Genomic DNA, 12117 nt, shown 5'->3' with positions numbered 1-12117 from the left:
CGTGTCATCACGGAAATATCTCTCAAACAAATCCGTTTAAGATTTAAATTTCTATTTTTATGTCACGTATCTGAAAGTTTTATTTAGAAGGGCAATTGTCAAAATGATGAAACCACATTTATATAATTATTTGATTTAAAGATTCAAAAGGGTATCCCCTTAATATTACTATTGTCTTAGTGTTAAACATATGTGTCGCACTTTCACTTAAATTAAGTTTTTGTTTTCCAGCAGGTGAGACGCACTTTGAAACATGCCAGGGGTGCTACCTGATGGAAGGGATGATGTAATGAGACCGGTAATAATGGTGACAGAGTCCAATAAAAATTCAGGGTTCAAAAATGCTGCTTTTATTGAAGGTGCAGTAAACAAGTGTTCTGCTGCCTGGAAGTTAATTAGGCAAGAAAGGTCTGGTGCAAATATAATGACAGTTTTGGTTGCACCGGATAAATTTAATTAATATTTCCTTGGTGTTGCGAAAGAATGCCCTCAAGAAAATTCAAGCTGCTTCCTTCAACCCGGTGGACATAGTCAGAAGAGCTGATGCTCCAGTGGAAGACATGAGGTGGACATCTATAAAGGTGGACCCGATTCTGCACACAGTTGGGCGGATGAATGACAGTAAATAAAATCAGCTTTATAAAATAATAGCCTTATAAAATCAGTAGTTGGATATATCTTGTTATCCTTGATAGCCTGCTTCAATGCATGTCTAAATGAAGGTGTCTTTCCCAGTGAGTTAAAGATTGCTCGGGTCACTCCAATTTTTAAGAAGGGAGACTGATAATTGACCGAGAGCTACAGGCATGTTTCTAATATTCCCATTTTGGGGAGGTTTTTAAGTCTCTTATTAAGATTCAACTCCAAGGATTTCTCGTGGATGGTGGTTCAGTCTTGGATGCCCAAAACGGCTTTAGGAAAAACCTCTCCACAGCGAATGCAGCCACTCACCTGGTTAGTGACGTACTAGATGGTTTTGAGCATAGACTACATACGGGGGTAACACTCTGTGACCTCAGTAAGGCCTTCGATTGTGTATCACATGGTATATTCCTTGAAAAATTAAGGCACTATCAGAGTGTAAATCACACTAATTTTAATTGTTCAGATATTATTTGAGCGGCAGAGAGCAGATTGTCACAGTAAATAGTCGTAGCTCTTGGGTAGGTGCTGTTGTGCACCGAGTCCCTCAGGGGTACGTTCTTGGACCATTACTTTTTCTTGCAATGGTAAACGACAGATCTTGTAACTCCGACTCTGATGTAATTTGTTACGCTGATGACACCACTCTGATTGGTGTTAATGCTCGATATACGTGACTTGGTCATACCGATGCAGGACTCACTTGACTCTGTCTCGAGTTGGTTCAGAGCCAAACTTTGTATGCTTAACATAAATAAAACACAGAAAATAATATTTAGCTTGAGTATTGTAAATATGTTAAAAGGTAGTGTTAACCTTCTGGGCATAACCTTGGATAGTAAGTTATTTTGGCATGAGCATGTACATATTTTAAGTAGTAAGTTATCTAGAGTAATGTATCTCTTGAGAAAACTTAGGACTGCGTCCCTATTGAATATGTTAAGACGGCATATTATGTTAAGACGGCATATTTTGCATTTTTCAAAGCCTAATCCAGTATGGGCTCAGTCTATGGGGAGGCAGTTCTGGTGTAAATAGTGTTTTAATATTTCAAAAGAAAGCTCTTAGAATCATACGTAAAGTTAACCCAAGAACTAGCTGTAGACCACTGTTTATAACCCAGAATATCATGACTGGTTAATCTGTATATATTTAATGTCATTATGACTATTAAGGAAAATTATGAGAGCTTAATATTAAGAAGTGATGTCCATAGATATAATACTAGGAACTGAAGTCTTATTTTATATTCTATAAAAAAGGCTCACTAAATCTAAATCTAATCTGATTTTATATTTATTTTTATGTATTTATTATTATTATACCAAGGTATTATATTTTTTAATAAACTTCCAGGCTCAGCTCGGACCTTGAAGACATCACAATCTAAAAACAAAATGGCTTCTTTCTTTTTGGCAAACCCATTCTACAATCAAAGTGATTTTCTTACCTTATCTTAGAGTGACTTTAACTCTTATTTCTAATGCATGGAGTGCTTGCTTTTAGAATTTATTAACCCTCCATGGTTTTGCATGTCCTTTGATTTTTAGTTTTAGACATGTTGGTTTTTTAGCCTCTACTGACTAAACCTACTACATGTATGCTACTTGTTAAATGGTTAATAAAAATGTATATTGTCTATTGTCAATATTATGCATGGAACATTTTTCAAAAATACCAATATTGTAAACGTATATTTCACGTTATTAGTAAGGTTCCTGAATTGTTGACCTATACCATATTAGTGATACTACATTAAGCTAAGATGAACAGATTTTTTGTGTTATTCAAGTAAAAACCAGCAAAACAAATTTAAATATTACACGATTATAATATAAACATTTTGTACTTTAAGGTAAATGCATACATTAATTATAATAAACCTGATCCGAAAATACAGAAACGGGTATTTTTATTCACTTTTTGTTTGTGACAGTGTGCTATTTTACAATTCAGCCCTGAATTATACGTATAAAAAACTTTTTTTAATAGGCAAAGTTGGGACCACATTATGGCTCTTTCTTATAGTTAACTGGCGTTATATTAAAAGTAAATAAATTAACACTGTTCTATAAGCTAAACATAGGTTTAAATACCTATTACCAATAAAACTTAACATACAAAAAAATATTGTTTAGATGTAGTTACACTAAATGATACAATTTACAAATAGACTATTTAGAAAAGTGTCACTATTAATACTTCCAAGTGTGATCGTTATCAATTGTTAAAAGTTAACAAGCAATTACCCGCCTTTGTAAAATCTCATCTTAATAATATCTGTCCTTTACTCTTCCGATAACTCCAGGTTAGGGTGTCCTGAGTACATGATTATCGATATTAGTTGTAATAGCATACACGTTCTAGTGGCTGTGTTCTACAGGGCACCTGGCCTGGATTTTCATGTGGAATTCGAACACTCACTTATCAATATTATGGGTCCTTATCGACATGTCATTGTAATGGGGGACTTTAACTGCAATTTACTGGGACCTGATAACTACGACAAGACCAACTTGACTAACCTCTTACATTCCTGTAATTGCTGGATGTTATGGCGGTTGCTAACCCGGATCGCGTTGTGCATCATGGACAATACCCTGCACCTGGCCTTTCTCGACATGACCTCATCTTCTGTGTTTACAGACTATCTATTCCTAAGGCGAGCCCCAAATTCTTATCCTTCAGATATTACAAATATATTGATTCAGATGCTCTTCTCAATGATGCGTGGGCTTTACCTTGGAATGAGGTGATTCTAGCCCCTACTGTTGATCTTATGGTCAATAAATTTAGCTCTTTCGTGTCTTCAATTTGTGACCAGCACGCTCCACTGGTGACGAGGAGAGTTACTAGGCGGCCAGCTCCCTGGATCACAGATGTTACACGTCATTTGCAGGCTCAAAGAGATTCTGCGTTTCGTAAAGCAAAACGTACTAAGTCACCTGCTGATTGGCTAATATATAAAAGACTAAGGAACAGAGCCAAGCAACAATTTCGCAATGCCAAAAAAGATTTTACTATCTACAAATTTCTATTCAACAATCAACAAAATCGCTATGGAAAAAAGTAAAAGAGCTCGGCATAGGTAAAGTTAACTCTGATAAGCCTATCTCAATTGATCTAAATATAATCAACAACTTTGTGGATATCCCTATCGATCTATCCGGTTCCCATGATTATACCAATGAGTTGAGTGTTGCTCCACTTAATCGTGCTCGGCATCAGTTCTCTTTTGCTGGTATGACTGAGACTGACGTTATGAGTGCGATCTTGAGAATTTCCAGTAACGCAGTTGGAACCGATAAAATACCTATGAAATTGTTGAGATATATTCTTCCCGTAGTCGTTCCTATAATTACAAATATTTTTAACAGATCTCTTTCTTCTTCAATATTTCCGTCTGTTTGGAAACTCGCTATTGTTCACCCACTTCAAAAATGTCCATGTCCTGGCGACCCCTCAGATTTCAGACCTATAAGCATTTTATCAGCTTTATCTAAATGCCTTGAGAGAGTGGTGCATCAGCAAGTATGTTTCTTTCTCGAATCCAATATAATTTTGTCCAACTTTCAATCAGGATTTCGTACTAATCACAGTACAACCAGTGCTCTTTTAAAAATCACTGAAGATATACGCTCGGCAATGGACAAAAGACTTGTTACCATTTTAACGCTTTTTGATTTTTCTAAGGCTTTCGACTGCGTTTACCACCCATTGCTTCTTTTGAAATTGTATAAAATCGGATTCTCTGATGGCTGTGTGGAGTGGTTTAGGTCGTATCTGTTAGATCGTCAGCAGTGTGTTAGGTCCAACGACAAAGACTCCTACTGGAAATCTGTGAATCGAGGGGTGCCACAAGGCTCTGCCCTTGGCCCTCTTCTTTTTCAATTTACATCGACGATTTGACTGCTATGAACAAACACTCATTTTTTCACCTATATGCCAACGATTTGCAAATTTACAGCCACTTTTCCGTTTCAAACTATCCAAACATTGTTGCTGACATGAACACTGACATTGGCACTATTGCAACGTGGGCCTTCAAACACGGACTGAAACTTAACGAAAGCAAGACTCAAACTATTCTTATTGGATCTTCCAGGCTTCTGAGCGGTATCGACTTGAACAACTCTCCTACGCTCATATTGAATGGTCGTCCTCTTTCATACAGTGACAAGGTCAAAAATCTTGGACTGACTATTACAAAAACTCTTAGTTGGGCCGATAATGTTACTGAGACTTGTGGCAGGGTATTTGCTGGTATTCATAGTCTTAAGCAATTTGTTATTTATTTACCCTTGAATTTGAAAGTAATGCTAGTGAAGACCCTGATTTTCTGCCATTTCAATTACTGTAGCGAAGTTATAAATGACATGACGGTTGAGCTTTCGGACAGATTACAACGTGCTCAAAATTATTGAGTTCTCTTTATCTTCTACCTTAGACGATATGACCATATAACACCCTTCATCAATCAGTTACATCTGTTGAAGTTGAATCTACTCCGTCAGTTCCACATTCTTAGCATGTTACATTCTATTTTGTATAACGATTATTCCCCTTCCTATCTGTCTGAACGCTTTTCTTTCATTTCTGAAACAAGCAATTGGAATACTCGACGTGGAGCCTCTCTGTTATCTATTCCTGTTCATAGATCCTCTATTTACAGTAAATCATTCACAGTCTCTGCTTGTCGACTCTGGAATAATCTCCCGGATCATGACAGAGGTATTCGTAGTCGGGAACGGTTTCGGGGGGTGCTTAAGGACCATCTGTTTAGGGCCTCGTCGGGTTGACGATATCGTGGCATAGGGTATGGGACGATGGCTTTGTATGAATGGTGATGGGTGAATGTCTGTTAATTTCCTTGCAAGTTTTATTCTATTTATTTATTTTTAGTTTCATAGAGAACCTTTATTTCATTTTATTACTTTATATAAATAAAGATTATAATTTTTGAATGTAAAATAGTAAACTGTATTGTGGCTCTTGTTTTACAGTAATAGTATAGTTTATTAATTTATGGTTAGGTGTAAGAGAGGACTTAATAGTCCTAACCTCGCCAATTGAATATGTTTTACGTTGTATTCAATAAAGACGTTTTTCATTTAATCCATTTCATTTAATTTAATTTCATTATCCCACTCATATTTTAAACGTTATCTATGACAAACATCTCTGAGTGAATAATAGTGGTAGGATTATTAACTAGATTTAATAATCGTCCAGTCTTGTCAGAAACATTCGTCGACTAATTGTCCTTGTTTACGCATGTAAACATTTCTGAGTCTATTGTCGCTAATAGACAACTAATCATCAATAAGTGTAATACACAAAACACTTTAAAGTGTTCAATGTAAAAGTATCTGTAGGTATTTCACTGTTAAGCAGCATCCACTATTTTATTAATCTATGACTGTAAAGTATTACAGAAATTTATTTGCAAAAACAATGTATAGCAGCTACTTCAGGCAGGCTCTTCTGATAAACTTTCTTGTCACTGGGAGAGTCACAAATCACAGGAGTAGATTTTCCCTAAAAACTGTTAACATTGTATTGTTAATATATACAAATATGAAATTTAATTATTTAGAACATTAGTTAAAACAAAAATATAAGTAGCCTGCTGTTACTTACATATTTTACTAGGAATTGTGTAATATTCAATAATATCATGTATCTTGGTAAATTGAAACCGTTTCGTTTCTTTGCAGCCTTATCTACAACTTCAATCTAGAGTACAATTGTTGTTGGTTATACTATAACAAATGGTATGACAAATTGTTAAACTAGTCGACTAGCACAGCACACAGTGATTTATGGTATAGGCGTCATACCATGGCTAGGACAGAGTATTTGTAATGTGTGCAAGTAATTATTACAAACTATTAAACCATTTATTAATTTTATATCTTCAGGGAATAATGACGAGTCATCAGTCAATTAAATCCAATAATCTGTTCTGTATTAAGTACCAGAAGTGTATGAGTACACTCTAGTAGAATACTTAGAATACTACTTAGTAAATCTAAAGTCGCTAATGAAATATTAGTCATGCTACTACAATGATTAGTCAAATCAGCCGACTACTTTGGACACTAGAGAATACTAATGTCCTAGCTATTTGGATATTGACTGATAACAGCAGAACTGATTTTTTATGTCATTACCATTAAATCGTCTAATACATTACCTGTACATTCCAAGATTGATACTTTTCTTTGGTGACAGATCTGAGGGTACAGTATATGTTTGTTCTATAGTGGTATATTTTGATGTACTTTTCCCTTTTCGGGAGTGGGGATTCCTTCACCACCCAAAGCTCATTGGATGGACACCATTGCAACTCCTCCTTAACAACAGGACTTTCCACCCTATTGCTAGTTATCTCTCAAGGAGGTGAAAATATTTATTTTCTGAAATAGACCTAGTAAAATATATTTGAAAACCGCTTGGGCAATTCTTTTTCAAATATAGGAGTAGGAAGTATAGGAGAGTTGCTGGTAACCTCTATATTGATCTTTGTCTAAATTACCTCATTTACATATGTGAACGGTAGTCATTTTATTCTACCCTATAAAGCTCATGGCTGGTACTTTATCATGCTAGCTGATGTACTAGGCCCAAAGTCACCAAGATCTTTATGAACTACGATATGCCATGCCAAAATCATGTTCAAATTGAAGATGGTGTTATTGGCTTTAATGGGAAGTCAATATTAATAATTAGTTACTCTGCCACTTTAGCAGCATGCAAACTAATCAATACAGGAATTCTACATTCCATTTGAGTGTCAATGATAGTTTGTCCTTTCTTTTACATGTTATATTGAATTTATAGCATCCTCATTAAAAGTAACAACTGATCCTGCCTAAGACGACAAAATTGTAAGTAACGAATCATATTCAGCATCAGGCTGTTTGAGGTCAACTTCTGCTATGTAAATTGCAATCTGACACATGGCAACAGGCTAGGCACTGAAAGATTTGTCACATTTCCCTAGTCGTGTTTATTCTTATGGAAACAAAGTTATTTTGGATGAATACACTGATCATAATCCTGACCATACAATCCAAATGCATCAGAGTACCTACACTCATGCAGTTGAGGTAGTGACATTCATAGGTTGAGATAGTGTCCTTAAGCACAAATCATTCAACGACTATGAAATCAAGTGGACTACCACTTCACTTGTTTTTCGCAAATAAGTCGCCGTGCTGGTTTGATAAGGTTCTAACTAACATTTTTGTCAACACTGAGGTTATGTGCTTTTTACAGTGTATCTACATAGAAGAACATGTGATGTGAATTTGAATGCGATCAGTTGAAAAATAATCGAACTACTAAAGTGCCAAGGTTCTATCTGCATTGTTTTTTTTATTCGTTTAGGTTCGACAAGGTTCTGACTGTTGTTTAAAGTGCCAAGGTTCTACCCTGCATAGTGTTTCTTATTAGCCCTTTGCACTCCCCGTCCGCATGACAGTACTTGTGATTTGCACTCCTCTGGCCACCTCTTATGGCCCAAGGTCATATCCTCTACAACACTGAATATTTTGTTGTGAGCCGTGTCGTTGCACTCCTCTGTCCATATGTAGTGGCCGATGCTAAAACTCCTCTGGCCACCTCTTATGGACAGTGACATTTAACTATATTACATTTTTTGTAAATAATTCTGTTATATATATATATTATATATAATGTTTCTGTCATATCTTGGCTGATTCTAAACTATATAATCAACAAGATTATGCAATTTTTGGGGGGAAATGTTATTTATCTGTTTCTTAAAATACAAAATAAAATAACCCTTTCTATTGATGACAAGACTATAGATGAATAAAATATTTTTTAAATAGTTTTATTAATTTTTATACCACTTATTTAATGCAAAACAGAGGTAATAAATATGAAATAATATTTTTGAAGTCTGTTTTGTAAGATGATTGCCCGCTGAAACTCAGCTGGCAATTATCAGCTGGGTGACTCATGACTATTTAAACAAACCCAAACAATTACCTTCCAGTGAGCTATCGTTGTTGTGACAACCAATGAGATTCTTGTTTTTGCTTGTATGTTATTTTCGTTCAGATATTTTGTCACAGTTTGATGACGTAGTTCTAAATCATTTAAGGTTTCCATGTTTTCTTCTGTGGGTCGTCCCCCCATGGTTGGCATGTAATAGCAAGGAAAAATAGTTTACATAGCCATATGACACTGTGCAAAGTTTATAGATGTTATCTGCTATGGTTTGTAAAATATTAAGCTGTACCCAGATTTTTCAAACACCTATATATACACTATACATAATAAATATTAGTAAATTATACATAAGTAAATCGTGAGAAATTCAGAAATAATTTTAGTTTTGTGAACTAATCTCTACATTAAATCAATATCTCCATATGATATACATTTTCAGATTGATTATTTTTATTTTTAAAATTCATTTCTACATAGCTATGTTGGAAAGTAGACCAGAAATTTTATAAAGCAAAATTGATATTTATTTTATTAAAATGATAAGAAACAAACTGAATTACTGTCACTGAATGTTTGAAATGTTCTAAGTTGGTAAAAGTCGAAACAACACATTACAAACCAATACTGACTTAAAAATTGTTTGAACATTTTGGTAATTCTTTAATTATTACTTTACTACTAATTAGTACTTTTTATAAATAACATTAAAATTTGCCTTAAAATTAACTACTTATATCTGTGGATTTGCTTGTAGTAATTTTGCTTTTTACCTTTAAAGAAATATATCTAAGACTTTGATTTTTAAATCCATGCAAAATATATTAAATGATCAATAAGAGAAAAATGAAAGCAACGCTTTAGCATAAAACGATCATTTAAAATTGTCCTTTTAAAATGCCGCTTTAAAATCACCTGTTGTTGTGATTGTGAATAACATGTCAAGAGTGGAACAGACATCTGGCACTATCTATATTCAGTGTAGTAGAGAACATGACCTTGGGCCATAAGAAGTGGACTGAGGAGTGTACGGACACAGCTGCGTCGAGAATTCACAGAGTGCAACAGGTAATGGTAAAGCACCATGTCCACCTCTTAGGGACTGAGGAGTGCAAAGGGTTAGTTTAGGTTTGACAGGGTTCTAACTGTGGTTTATCAACTGATCACAATATCATGGATGAGGATAAAATATGTAATGTTTTAGATGAAAGTTTGAGTTTTAGTGTGTCTGATTTATTTAGTGCCGATGGAGACGATTTTATTCCTCCAACTAGTGATGATGAGCTTACAACCACTAGCACAAGGTAAGGGATTTCATTACAGTAGGCCTAGTAACCATTAAAAGCTACTCAAAGGCTTTTTTAGTTTAACAAAAAGCGCCTTAGTTTAACAAAGCTAAATTTGTAATAAATTAGCCTAGCTAACATTATCTTTATTGCCATTTTCATAACACAAACTCTCCAGTTAAACCCACATATTTTAGGCCTAGCTTAAAATTAGCTTTGGTATTTATTTACTAGTCAAGCCTTGTGATCAGCATAGGCAGTTGATTGGTTGGGTATGTTAGGTTAGGTCATATTTTTCTTAGTAAATTTCACTAAGAAACTCACAAGGCTTGAATCGTAAATAATTGCCTTAGCTTTAAAATTAAACTAGGCCTAGGGCTTCATAAATATTATTTCTGCAAAGGGGTTTTTTGTATTTAGGAATGTCTTCATATCTAACTTTACTGGTGCTTTTCAGGAAGAAGAAACGCAAGATTTATGAAAGAACCCTCTCAAATGTTTTAAACAATTAGATTAAAAAATGAGTGCAGGATCAAGTAGGACTAAAAACCAAGGGCTAAATGATGATTTTTCACATACATAAGCAGAAACTGAAAACAATTTGAACATTATTGGAAATCAAAGCACTGACATTGATATATTGTCAGATATTGAAAGGTAAGTAAGTTTTGTTTGTTGATACCTTGTTTTAGTAAAAAATAATTTTGATATCTTCCAAATATTTTTAAAAATAACTATTATCTGTATTGAGCATATCTTCAAAGTTTCATTGCATTTGGTTCTTATTTGAGGTCACAGTAAAATATTTAAATATGCATTGCAAAATTATTCCGACTAACAGTATCAGCCTCCTTAATCTGAAATAATTTTAATACTCTACATTTAATGAAAATTGTCTATTAAATTTCATTAGGTTTATTTGTATGTTTCTTTATTGCCTTTATGTTTTAGGGCTCATAATGATGGTACAAAGGGATCCACTCAAGACCCAAACAATAAATGTGTACCAGCTGCAGAATTGAATAATTCTAACGAACATTTACCTGTACCAGTGACAATTCAGGAAGAACTTGAAGAACAGCAAAATATCGTAGACATATTGACTGAGTAAGTTTTATTCAATGCACTATTTTGCATTCTTTTTTCAGCCGGAATGATGTTTACTGGCAGAATTCAGGTTAAATTTATACATGGGCAAAAGCTAAATTAGTTTTAAATAATTATCCTATACCTCAAACGTGACAGTCATAAGACCTTCCTACAAGTTATGAAGTCAGATTTTTCAGAATGCAGCTGGGCTATTGTTTATTTTTTTACTGTCAGTATTTCTCTTTATAATACTTTATACATCTGGTCACACCCCAATAATAAGAAGGGCATTTAATGTAACACTAGCTTATATGTTTTTTTATTCATAACAGATTGGCTACAATGCAAATTAGCTTATCCAGTGAGCATACAACTTATACTTGAATTCATCTGTAGTTATTGTTCAATATATTGAAATAAATTCTATTACATTTTTCCTGAGGTTTTTTTGATGTTTTAGAGCTCAGAAACAAACCACTCCAAAGAAAAATGTGAGAAAAAAGAGTTGCAAATCCTGGAAGTTGGGCATGTTCTAAAAGAAAGAAAGCACACCATGAGGTCAAGAATATGTAAGCCGGAGAGGGAAGGAGGCAAAAAAGAATGACATCAAGGCCGCATTTCCCTACATGCCTCTGCAAGACTGGGATTACTACAAGGCAGTACTAAACCTGTAGTGTCAAAAAGAAGAGATTTGCAACATGAGCATTCTGGTGTAAATAGAAAAAAAATTGATTAATATTTGAAAACCTGACTTGTTACTATGAGTTCCAGTCATAAACATTCCTCAATTTCATATTTTGCGTTACTAATTTTCTCCTTACTATTACACATAATAGCGGAAGTACCTATATTACCTATAAATTTGTAAATAATCATACCTTACTACCAATTTTATTAAATTACCCTTAATTTATTCCCATATCCTCAGAATAATCAATTATTGAATCATCCTAAAGAAAATAAACTGAAACATAATTTAATTTTACCCGTTAAAACTTTGTCACTGGACATTTTAATTCAAAACAATAGTTTGACAAAGTTCTAAGCGCAGTTAGAACCTTGTCATAGTGAACGCTCCACAAGTTGGCTATGACAAGGTTCTAACTGCATTACAAGGGTA

General features: G+C 34.3%; 1 long non-coding RNA gene across 1 annotated transcript; it reads left to right on the top strand.

Moving 5' to 3' along the window:
- The first annotated feature begins 9678 nt into the window (after positions 1 to 9678).
- LOC124368623 lies at positions 9679 to 11875 on the top strand. The gene is made up of 4 exons (XR_006922973.1): positions 9679 to 9926; positions 10366 to 10565; positions 10860 to 11015; positions 11458 to 11875. It is a non-coding gene; the product is annotated as an uncharacterized LOC124368623 (long non-coding RNA).
- The last annotated feature ends 242 nt before the right edge of the window (positions 11876 to 12117 follow it).

This window comes from Homalodisca vitripennis, chromosome X (genome assembly GCF_021130785.1).
Source record: "Homalodisca vitripennis isolate AUS2020 chromosome X, UT_GWSS_2.1, whole genome shotgun sequence".
In the NCBI taxonomy this organism is placed as follows: Eukaryota; Metazoa; Arthropoda; class Insecta; order Hemiptera; family Cicadellidae; genus Homalodisca; species Homalodisca vitripennis.
Note: the sequence above shows the minus strand (reverse complement) of the source record. Positions and strands in the feature narration are given on the sequence as shown.